An 11,121-nucleotide genomic window follows, 5' to 3' on the forward strand; every position below is an offset into this window, starting at 1 on the left:
GAAAGGACTGTAAGAAATTATAAAGACAGACAATTTGGACCAAAAGTGGCTTTAAACTTCTGGGAGAGGGAGACAGACCTCCTGGAATACAGAGGGAACAGCCAAACTCCTGTAAACAGGGGAACTCTAAAACAACTAACAAGAAAAAGCTCAGGACAAGACACAGGCTCAGGAAGTCAGAGAAAACCCTGTACACTGAATTAGCCTTGGAGAAACTTTCCTGATAGGTATGCAGAAGCTCAAGAAAATCTCTGTCTTAGAAGCAGCTAGTAAGAAAACCAAGAAACAGACATCTCAGGGAGTAAGTCCCACAGTTAGCATTTACAATACTAAAATGTAAAGTATACTATATAAGAAAGACAAATGAAAATATGGATATTCTTGGCCATCCAAATGAAGAGGATAAGAACCCAGAAAACACCAGTGAGAAAGACCAGGATGCGGACAATGAATGAAGCCTTAAAAAAAAAAGTGGTCTTAGAAATGCTGAGGGAGATCAAGGAATATACTGAGAAAGAACGGACAGATATTAGGAAAACAATGAACGAGCACTATGAGTATCTTAGGAAAGAGATAGAAATTTTTTAAAGGAACCAAACAGAATTACTGGAGTTTAAGACCATAACGAATGAAATGGAAAATTTCTGGGAGAATTTCAAGAGTACGTTGGAGCTGGGAGAAGAAAGAGTCAGTGAACTTGAAGACAAGAACTTGAAGGCAGAGACAAAGCACTATAAGATTATAGTTCTTAGGCCATGAAAATTTCCAAAATAGAGTATCAACAAAACGGTACCTGACTCTGAAAAAGGTTTCCAGCAGCCGGGATACCTCTGTCACATGGTAAATCACATAGTTGGTGTCTGCTGGTCCCTTGCGCCTGCATTTCATTGCTTTTGGCTCCTGGTTCCAGTGACCGTCTTTCTGAGCTTCTGTGGGTCCTCTCTTAGCATCTCCAGGGCTTTCCTAACCAAACTCTCTCAGCTTTTTCTGCTCTTTATCCTCTCATAAAGCATTCCAATAAAAAGGATTAAGACTTACCTTGAATGGGTTGGTCACATCTCAATTGAAATAAACTAACCAAAAGCTACCATCCATAAGTCTACACCCACCAAAATGGATTAAAAGAAGCTGGGATTTTGGGTGGGACATGGTGGCTCAACAGGGAGAGTTCTCACCTCCCATGCTGGAGAGCTGGTTTCGATTCCTGGGACCTGCCCAAGTGAAAAAAAAAAAAAGAAATTGGGCTTTTATGGGTACATAACAACTTCAAAATAGCACAATTGTTTTGTTTAACTTTTTTATTGTTAAATATAACATATATACAAAGAAAAGAAAAAAACGATGATTTTCAAAGTACACTTCAACGAGTAGTTACAGAACAGATTTCAGAGTTTGTTATGGGTTACGATTCCATTATTTCACATTTTTTTCTTCTGTCTAGTCCAAAACACTGGAGGCTAGAAGAAATATTTGTTTATTTTTTGTGTGAAAAATAACATATATACAAAAAAATAAATTTAAAAGCACATTGCAACAATTAGTTGTAGAATAGATTACAGAGCTTGGTATGGGTTACAGTTCCACAATTTTAGGTTTTTATTTCTAGCTGCTCTAAGATACAGAACACTAAAAAAAATCAATGTAATGATTCAACAATCATGCTCACTTGTTAAATCCTACCTTTTCTGTATAACTCCACCATCACCTTTGATATTTCTCTGACTCTTTAAGGGTTAAAATAGCACAATAGATTTTAATACTCCACTTTCAATAATGGATAGAACATTTAGTCAGACCTAACAGAATTATATAGAACATATTAGCCAACAAAAACCTGATACACATTCTTCTTGAATGCACATGGATAATTCTCGAGTATAGACCTAATGTTAGGTCACAAAACAAATATCAATAACTTTTTTTTAATATACTGTGTGGCAGGGCTCACATTTCATTCTTTTCATTTCCATGTGAACATCCCCTTATTGCAGCACCATTTGTTGAATTTTTGTTTGTTTGTTTGTTTCTTTTGTTTGTTTGTTTGGGAAGTGCATGGGCTGGGAATCAAACCTGGGTCTTCCGCATGGCAGTTGAGAATTCTACCACTGAGTCACCCTTACACCCTGTGCTGGTTTGAAAGGTTGTATGAACCCTAGAAAAGCCATGTTTTAATCAAAATCCCATTTCGTAAAGGCAGAATCATCCCTATTTAATACTGTATGTTTGAATCTGTAATTAGATCATCTCCCTGGAAATGTAACACAATCAAGAGTGGTCGTTAAACTGGGTTGGGGGAACTGTGTCTGCACCCATTTGGGTGGGTCTTGATTAGCTTCTGGAGTCCTATAAAAGAGGGAACATTTTGGAGAATGGAAGAGATTCAGAGAGAGCAGAGCAGAACAACATAGCCATGAGAAGCAGAGTCCTCCAGTCAGTGACCTTTGGAGATGAAGAAGTAACATGCCTCCCGGGGAGCTTCATGAAACAAGAAGCCAGGAGAAGAAGCTAGCAGATGATGCCATGTTCACCATGTGCCTTTGCAGATGAGAGAGAAACTCTGACTGTATTCGCCATGTGCCCTTCCACTTGAGAGAGAAACCCTGAACTTCATTGGCCTTCTTGAATCAAGGTATCTTTCCTTGGATACCTTTGACTGGGCATTTCTGTAGATTTATTTTAATTGGGACATTTTCTCGGCCTTGGAACTATAAACTTGCAACTTATTAAATTCCCCTTTGAAAGGCCATTCCGTTTCTGGTATATTGCATTCCGGCAGCTAGCAAACTAGAATACACCCTTTAATAAATTTTAAAATTTTGAAATCATGCAATGTATATTCTATAACCACAATGGAATGAACTTAGAAATCAGTAACAAAGGGAGAAATGGAAAATTCACAAAAATGTGGAAATTAAACAACATACCCTTAAACAGCCAATCGATTAAACGGGAAATCAAAAGCAAAATTAGAAAATATCTTGAGACAAATGAGAATAAAAATACAACATGCCTTAACTTATGGAATGCAGTGACTGCAGTTTTAAGAGGTAAATATATATATCTCTAAATGCTTATATTAAAAGAGAAGAAAGATTTCAAATCAGAGACCTAATCTCAAAACTGGATGAACTAGAAAAAGAAACACAGGGAGAGAGTGAGAGCATGAGAAGAAAACACACTGGGAGAAACTAAGAAAGAAAGAAGTGCCCGGAGACATTTTGGAGGCAGCCATTGGAACCAGAACCAGGTGAAAAGGGTCAGCAGACATTGCTTTGTGACTTCTCATGTGATAGAGGAACCCTGGGTTCCTATATCTTTTCTTCAAAAAAGGTATCTTACTCTCGATGTCTTAATTTGGACATTTTCATGACCTTAGAACTGTAAATTTGTAACCTAACAAATCCTCACTGAAAAAGTCAACCCATTTCTGGAATATTGCATTCTGGCAGCTTTAGCAAACCAAAACAACTACAGGCCAATATCTCTTAAGAATTTAGATGCAAAAGTCCTCAGCAAAATACTAGCAAACTTAGCAGCACTTTAAAAGAATTATGTACATGATCAAGTGGAATTCATCCCTGGCATGGTGGTTTGGATCAACATAAGAAAATTAATCAATGTAGTACACTACATTAATACAATGAAGGAAAACAACCAACATGATCATCTTAATTGATGACTAAAATTCATTTGACAAAATCCAGTACCTCTTCTTGATAAAATCACTTAGAACACTAGGAATAGAAGGAAACTTCCTCATCATGATAAAGGGTATATATGAAAAGCCCACAGTTAACATCCTACTTGATGGTGGTAGACTGAAAGATTTCCCTCTAATATCATGAACAAGACAAGGATGTTCACTGTTACCACTGGTACTCAATATTGTGCTGGAAGTTTTGCTAGAGCAATTAGGGAAGAAAAAGAAATAAAACAAATCTAAATATGAAAGGAAGTAGTAAAGTATTCCCTGTTTGCAGTTTGTGATGATCCTACCTACAGAAAATTCCATAAAATCCACAAGAAAGCTCCTGGAGTTAATAAATGCATTCAGGAAAGTGGTGGGGCACAAGATTAATACCAAAAAATTAGTATTGTTTACATGCATCAGCAAGGAACAATTAGAAGAAGAAATCAAGAAAAAAATTCCATGTACAACCTAAATTAACGAAGTTTTTGTTGCACAACCATAAAGAAACCAATGATCAGAAAATACAACTGTATGAAAGAAACTTATAACCCATGAAACTGTTTTTCAGGCCTTAAAGACAACATAGTTCCACCGTTTAAAGGTAAAATCGAAGCAAAAATGCATGCCTAGGTATTTTATGCACAGAATATAACATTTTGCTTGTAGACAGCATGGTGTGTATTTCTCAGCAAGACATTAAGGAAAATGAAAATCTGAAAGATCTATTGTCAGGAATGAGAATTCCTGAACAAGCATATCTAGCAAGAAATAAATAGATTCTCTATTTCTTATTGCAGTTTTATCTGTCTCCTGGCCAATTTTCAGTAGACTAGAGGGTGAAAGTGCCAGAAATTCTTTAAGATGGTATTCAATGCTCCTTTTGTGAATTGTAAACAAAGCTGCAGCCATCTGGTTGATGGCTTTGGCCAAGCAACATAAGATGCCACAGTGCCTTTCTATAGCAGGACTCTACTGAGACATCACATAACTGGCCAGTGTAGACAAGAATATGGCCACAAAGGCAGGTAATTTTATTTTATTTTATTTTATTTATTTATTTATTTATTTATTTATTTATTTATCTATCTATCTATTTGCATGGGCAGGCACTGGAAATTGAACCCGGGTCTCTGGCATGGCAGGCGATAACTCTGCCTGCTAAGCCATCGTAGCCCGCCCAAGGCAGGTAATTTTATATTCTTCTTATGAAATAGTGTTTTCTGATTTGTACAAAGACACAGCTCCCACCAAGGCAGGAATGATTTCCCTAGGTAATCCAGCAGCAATGATTATTCATACACATTCATCATAAGTTTCATATCAGTTTCCCATGGAATATGATCCTTAAAATATTCAAGTAAACTTATAAGAAAAGGAACATGGTAGGACAAGGCATTGTTTGCGTCAAGAATCAGAAGGATGAAATTACGCCAATTATTGTCACCCTCTTCAAGACACTGTCAGCCAATAATAGCCTTTTAAAAGAGTGCAGCCATCTGTTCTGGTCTGTCAAAGCTGGTCCTCATTTGTGTTAGGACATCAACATTCTCCACCACAAGTTTCTTAAGTTCAGCAACTTGTGATGAAATATGCCAAATGAGGCTTTCACTCAGGAACTTCACACCATATGGGCCTAGTAGTTTCTGATAATGACCTAATTTCTGATAAATCAGAGTATTCCTCTGCATTGAATATTAATTCACTTTCTGTAGGTAGGTTCACGAATGCTTTCATTGTAGGGAATTAAGCTATAATGGCCATTGCTGATCTGTCTTAGCAAGGCTTCCAAATACCAATTGTGTATAAACTTGTAATGGTTGATGTGCTGGTTTGAAAGGATGTATGTACCCTAGAAAAACCATGTTTTAATCCTAATCCCATTTTGTAAAGGCAGCCATTTCTTCTAATCCCTATTCGGTATTGTATGTTTGAAACTGTAATTAGATCATCTCCCTGGAGATGTGATTTAATCAAGAGTGGTTGTTAAAATGGATTAGGTGGTGTGTTGGTTTGAAAGGATATATGTCCCCTAGAAAAGCAATGTTTTAATCTAAATCCCATTTCATAGAGGTAGAATAATCCCTATTCAAAACTGTATGTTTGAAACTGTAATCAGATCATCTCTCTGGAGATGTGATTTAATCAAGAGTGGTTGTTAAGGGCGGGCCGCGGTGGCTCAGCGGGCAAAGTGCTTGCCTGCTATGCCAGAGGACCTCGGTTCGATTCCCGGCCCCAGCCCATGTAACAAAAAAACGGAAAAAACAAAATACAATAAAACAAGAAAATGTTTAAAGATGTTTCCCTTTCTTCCTTCCTTCCTTCCTTCTATCCTTCCTTCCTTCTCTCTGTCTTTCCTTTAAAAAAAAAAAAAAAAAAAAAGAGTGGTTGTTAAGATGGATTAGGTGATGACATGAATCCACTCATTTGGGTGGGTCTTGATAAGTTTCTGGAGTCCTATAAAAGCAGAAACATTTTGGAGAATGAAAGAGATTCAGAGAGAGCAAAGAATGCTGCAGCACCTTGAAGCAGAGAGTCCATCAGCCAGCGCTTTGGAGATGAAGAAGGAAGATGCCTCCTAGGGAGCTTCATGAAACAGGAAGCCAGGAGAGAAAGCTAGCAGGTGAAGCTGTGCTTGCCATGTACCCTTCCAGCTGAGGGGGAAACCGTGACTGTGCTCACCATGTGCCTTCTCGGATGAGAGAGAGAGAGAGATCCTGAACTTCACTGGCCTTCTTGAACCAAGGTATCTTTCCCTGGATACCTTTGATTGGACATTTCTATAGACTTGTTTAAATTGGGACATTTTCTTGGCCTTAGAACTGTAAACTAGCAACTCATTAAATTCCCCTTTTTAAAAACCATTCTGCTTCTGGTATATTGCATTCCAGCAGCTAGCAAACCAGAACAGGTGCAGCCGTGTCTCCACCCATTTGGGTGGGTCTTGATTAGTTTACTGGAATCCGACAAAAGAGGAAACATTTTGGAGAAAGAGATTCAGAAAGAGCAGAAAAGAATGACAGCCACGAGAAGCAGAGAGAACCCAGCCAGCAACCTTTGGAGATGAAGAAGGAAAATGCCTCCCAGGGAGTTTCATGAAACAGGAAGTCAGGAGAGGAAGCTAGCTAAAAGATGACACCGTGCTCACCACATGCCCTTCCAGATGAGAGAGAAACCCTGATGTGTTCACCATGTGCCTTTCCAGATGAGAGAGAAACTCTGACTGTGTTTGCCATGTGCCCTTCCACTTGAGAGAATCCCTGAACTTCATCGGCCTTCTCGAACCAAGGTATATTTTTCTGAATGCCTTTGATTGGACATTTCTATAGACTTGCTTTAATTGGGATATTTTCTCGGCCTTAGAACTATAAACTAGCAACTTATTAAATTCCCCTTTTTAAAAGCCATTCTGTTTCTGGTATAGTGCATTCCAGCAGCTAGCAAACTAGAACAGTTAGTTCTCCATGACTGTCTAAATCCTGTGTTTGTTGAAGAATAACATTATTGAATGCTCTTGTACTATCAATTTGCACATAGTTTCTATTGACTCATCGTCATGTAGGTTCTCACATTTGTTAAAAGCTCTGATGGTTTTGCAATTTCCTGTGTGGCTTGATTATGCATAGTCATCCCTACAATAGACTTAGTAGATTTTCAGATGTAAAGTCAAATATTCTCTTGGGGTAAAGGTATGTTCACAAACTATCACATTTGATAAACAATTTATAGAGAAACATAACTCAGAGAGTACAGTGTACAATTTGTCAAGGTTGGTTACTACCAGCGTGTTCAATCATGCTTTCAACTCCTGACCCTCTTAGTTTCCTTTTTCTTACCAGTCTGTTTCTTTGATGTCTTGTCCACTATTCAACTGATGTTTTTGGCACAATACTTGGGCAATAACCACTCACTAACAGTACATATTTCTGTGAAAATATTAAGAATGAGATTTCAAGCTTGTTAGGACATTTCATCCAGGAACATATTACACAAGGAAAGGCTGTGATCTCTAATATGATGTTGCTCTTCAGGACACAATTCATGTGTGCAACTCAGAAAATGAGTGCAAAGCAGTGGAAATGCAAGGAGTATCTTGACTGAGAGGGTAGCTCCAAACACTGCTGAAACGTCTTCTTAAAATCATAACTGTACAAGCAAAATACAGAGAAATCTGATGTTTCTACCAACATTTCCAGCAAGGAATCTACCATTTTTGTATGAACAATGATTGTACTCCAACCTTCCAAATTCTCTGTGATCTGCAAGACTAAGTGAAGCCTTAGAGACACTAGTATATGCCTGTAACCTAAACTAATCTAATCTCTTTCCTCTGAAATAAAATATTTCCCCATTTTTAACTTGTTTAACACTTAGGGAAGTCATATTGTTAAAAAAAAAAAAAGGACATGATGCTTGAATTATCTTCGGGCAAATAGAAAGATTTTGCACAATTTCATTGAGAATGACAGCATCAAAGCCAGAAAGGTACTGCACATAATACTTCTGCATTACAGGTCCATATTTCCTTACATTTGCTCTAGGGTCTTCCATGTAAAATATTAACTCAGCAATATGCTTATCTATGAAGTCATTTGCATGATGAAGTAGTCAGATAATTTCATCATGGGCAAAGGATAATGCCATAAAAACAAAAAGTACCTTGGAACCTAGCAAGCTGGATTGAACAGAAAGGACAGTAACCAATTCTTTCAGTGCAGACCTTAAAAACATGTACCTTTCTCTACTGGGAGGCATTGAACCAGCATGGAACACAACTGCCTCTTGTCATTCTCTTATGTCATTAATATGATTATTATAGCCTCAAATATTTACAAATAAGTCTTCTGCAGCATCGTGAATATAGAAAACTTCATTCTGAAAGAGAGAGAGACAAGAACTACTTAGAAGAGCTAGCTTCCAAAGGTTTGGTGCTGTTGCATCAGTATTTAGGATCCCACAGCACAAAATAAAGCCAAAGATAATCCATTTTTCCATTGCTCCCAAAGACAGAAATTTACAAGTCATGGTGTCACACTGTGCAGGACTGGGCATTGTACTGGTTGCACTGTTGAAACTCAATAACTGGGCATTTCTCCAATGATTAACTGAAAGATTCCTTCAAGGATATACTATCTGAAGAGAAATTAGTATATCTGAAAGTACATTAATGAGATGTACATGGTAGGTACAAATTCTTCCATCAGCTTCTTTAAAGGGTCTTCATAATCTACAATCATCTGGTCAAGGTGTAGATATGCTCAGTCACTTGCTCCATGGGGCATTTTTGTGAGCATAGTTGTATAATCCAAATACTGTCTTCCTTTCTTTGAGACAGCAATATCATTAATGTTGTATAGGTTACGATCAAATCTAAGTAGTTATTTGTTAAATCAAAGAAGACTTGGCAAACAACAATAGTGTTCAGCAGTTCATAGACATTGTCCTTAAATTCCATAACGTAATGCCTGATTCCTCTTTCTGTAGTTGTGCAGGCCGTTGACTGTTGTTGTGGGTTTCTACAGTAGGGAATTTTCTGACTGAATTTCACAGCAGATTCCAGGTTTTTGTTAATAAGATAAAGACGAGTTGTCTTCGGGTCACCATGTGCCTTTTACACATTTCAGTAGTTCTTATATTCAGAACCACTTTAGAGGTTTTTTTCTGATTCAGCAAGTTGGTTCAGGATCCAGATGTGTATATTTTTCAGAACCTTCCATTGTGTATGGCTGGCTAGGAATCACTGTCCTACTCATCTTATAAATGAAGAAACTTCTTGACGTCATAGAGGTGGGTAAGCACGCCAACACCCAGGTCCTTCAGGATAGTGAGCTTCTCTGCCAGCTTCTGCTGACTGAGCTGTAGCAGGGAGCACAATACAGTGTGGTGGTACCGGCACCACCTCCTCCAGCCGCCTGGTGCCCAGTGCTCTGCAGCTCCTTCTCTCTGGCCTCCTCCCCGACCACCTTTGACCTCTACCTCAGGGCAGGTGCCCAGGGCCCCCAAGCCCCAATCTCATGTGTGTGACAGAGGGAGCCATGCGGATACCCCAGCCCCTTCTCCCACAGTAGCTTGTACCCTGGCTGTCTCTGAAATGTGTTTTTGATGGTGGCTGAGAGATTTGTGAAAGGGCACTGGGTGCTTGAGATGAATAAAGAGAAATCTCTCTGGGATTTACAGATGCAGAAAAGGAGATGAAAGCACTAGAGGACACAGTATTTCCCATGCTATTCTTGGTTCCTCTTGGTTTCCTGAACTGGGGAAATTGAACTGTGGCCCTGAACCTCTTTCAGGGGTTTCCTAGAAAAATGGAGACCTCACTGCTAATGCAGTTATTAAATTTTATAGCTATTAAGGTTTAGGACTATAGGACCAGTATCACTCAGAGGACTCTTCAAGATATTACTATCGTCAAGTAATCCAATTATTTGTTCTATGGTGTGATATGGGGAAGAAGATTGTATTGATTCAGTTGATCAATAGAATCCAAGATTCCAGGCAATTTGGGAAGTCTCAATGTACCTTGGGTACCTCCTCACTTCTCATTCTCTACCAGTTGATGTGTCTGCATCCTTTCTCAGATGTATTCTGCTGCTACACAGTCTAGAACTTCTCATCTGAGCCAAGCATACTGGGAGAAAATACATTAAGTTGTATATGACTATTTGTTAACCCTTCAATGGTATTTGCATTTGAAAGATGATTTAGTACTTTGAATAAGATATTTAACACAAAGGAATAAATCCAATCTGAAACAGGCCAGGAAGATGACCTTCATCATCTACACACATGCTTACCCAAAGTAGACATCTAGACTGTAGTCAAGTGACATAAGTTCTGCTAAACAAATGCAGCCAGGTACAACTTTCAATGGGAAGGGAGTAGTGAAAAGAAGCAGGCACCATATACAATTAAAAATAAATTTTTTTTTAGATTTCTTCATGCACCATATAGTTCATCCAAAGTATACAATCAATGGTTCACAATATCATCACATAGTTATGTATTCATCACCATGATCATTTTTAGAATGTTTGCATCACCTTCCAGAAAAAGGAATAAAAATACCCATACATTTCATACCTCTTTTTATTGGGTAGTATTGCATTCTACCCAATAGTTTTTTACTCCTTATTCCCCCCATTATTTACTTTATTTTTGTCCTTATTTTGTTACCTAATTGTCCATACCTTGGATAACGGGAGCATCAGCCACAAGGTTTTCACAACCACACGGTCATACTGTAAAAGCTATATAATTTTACAATTGCCTTCAAGAGTCAAGCCTACTGAAATATAATACAACAGTTTTAGGTGTTTTTTTCTAGCTATTTTAATAAACTAAAACTAAACAGGATATCTATATAATGCATAAGAATAAACTCCAGGATAACCTTTCAATTCTGTTTGAAATCTCTCAGCCACTGAAACTTTATT

At 38.0% G+C, this 11,121-nt stretch overlaps 1 pseudogene; it reads right to left on the reverse strand.

The window, feature by feature from the left end:
- Nucleotides 1–4,326: 4,326 nt before the first annotated feature.
- LOC143690548 (nck-associated protein 1-like) lies at nt 4,327–10,231 on the reverse strand (annotated as a pseudogene).
- Between the last annotated feature and the right edge of the window lie 890 nt (nt 10,232–11,121).

Source organism: Tamandua tetradactyla, chromosome 7, assembly GCF_023851605.1.
Source record: "Tamandua tetradactyla isolate mTamTet1 chromosome 7, mTamTet1.pri, whole genome shotgun sequence".
Lineage (NCBI taxonomy): Eukaryota > Metazoa > Chordata > Mammalia > Pilosa > Myrmecophagidae > Tamandua > Tamandua tetradactyla.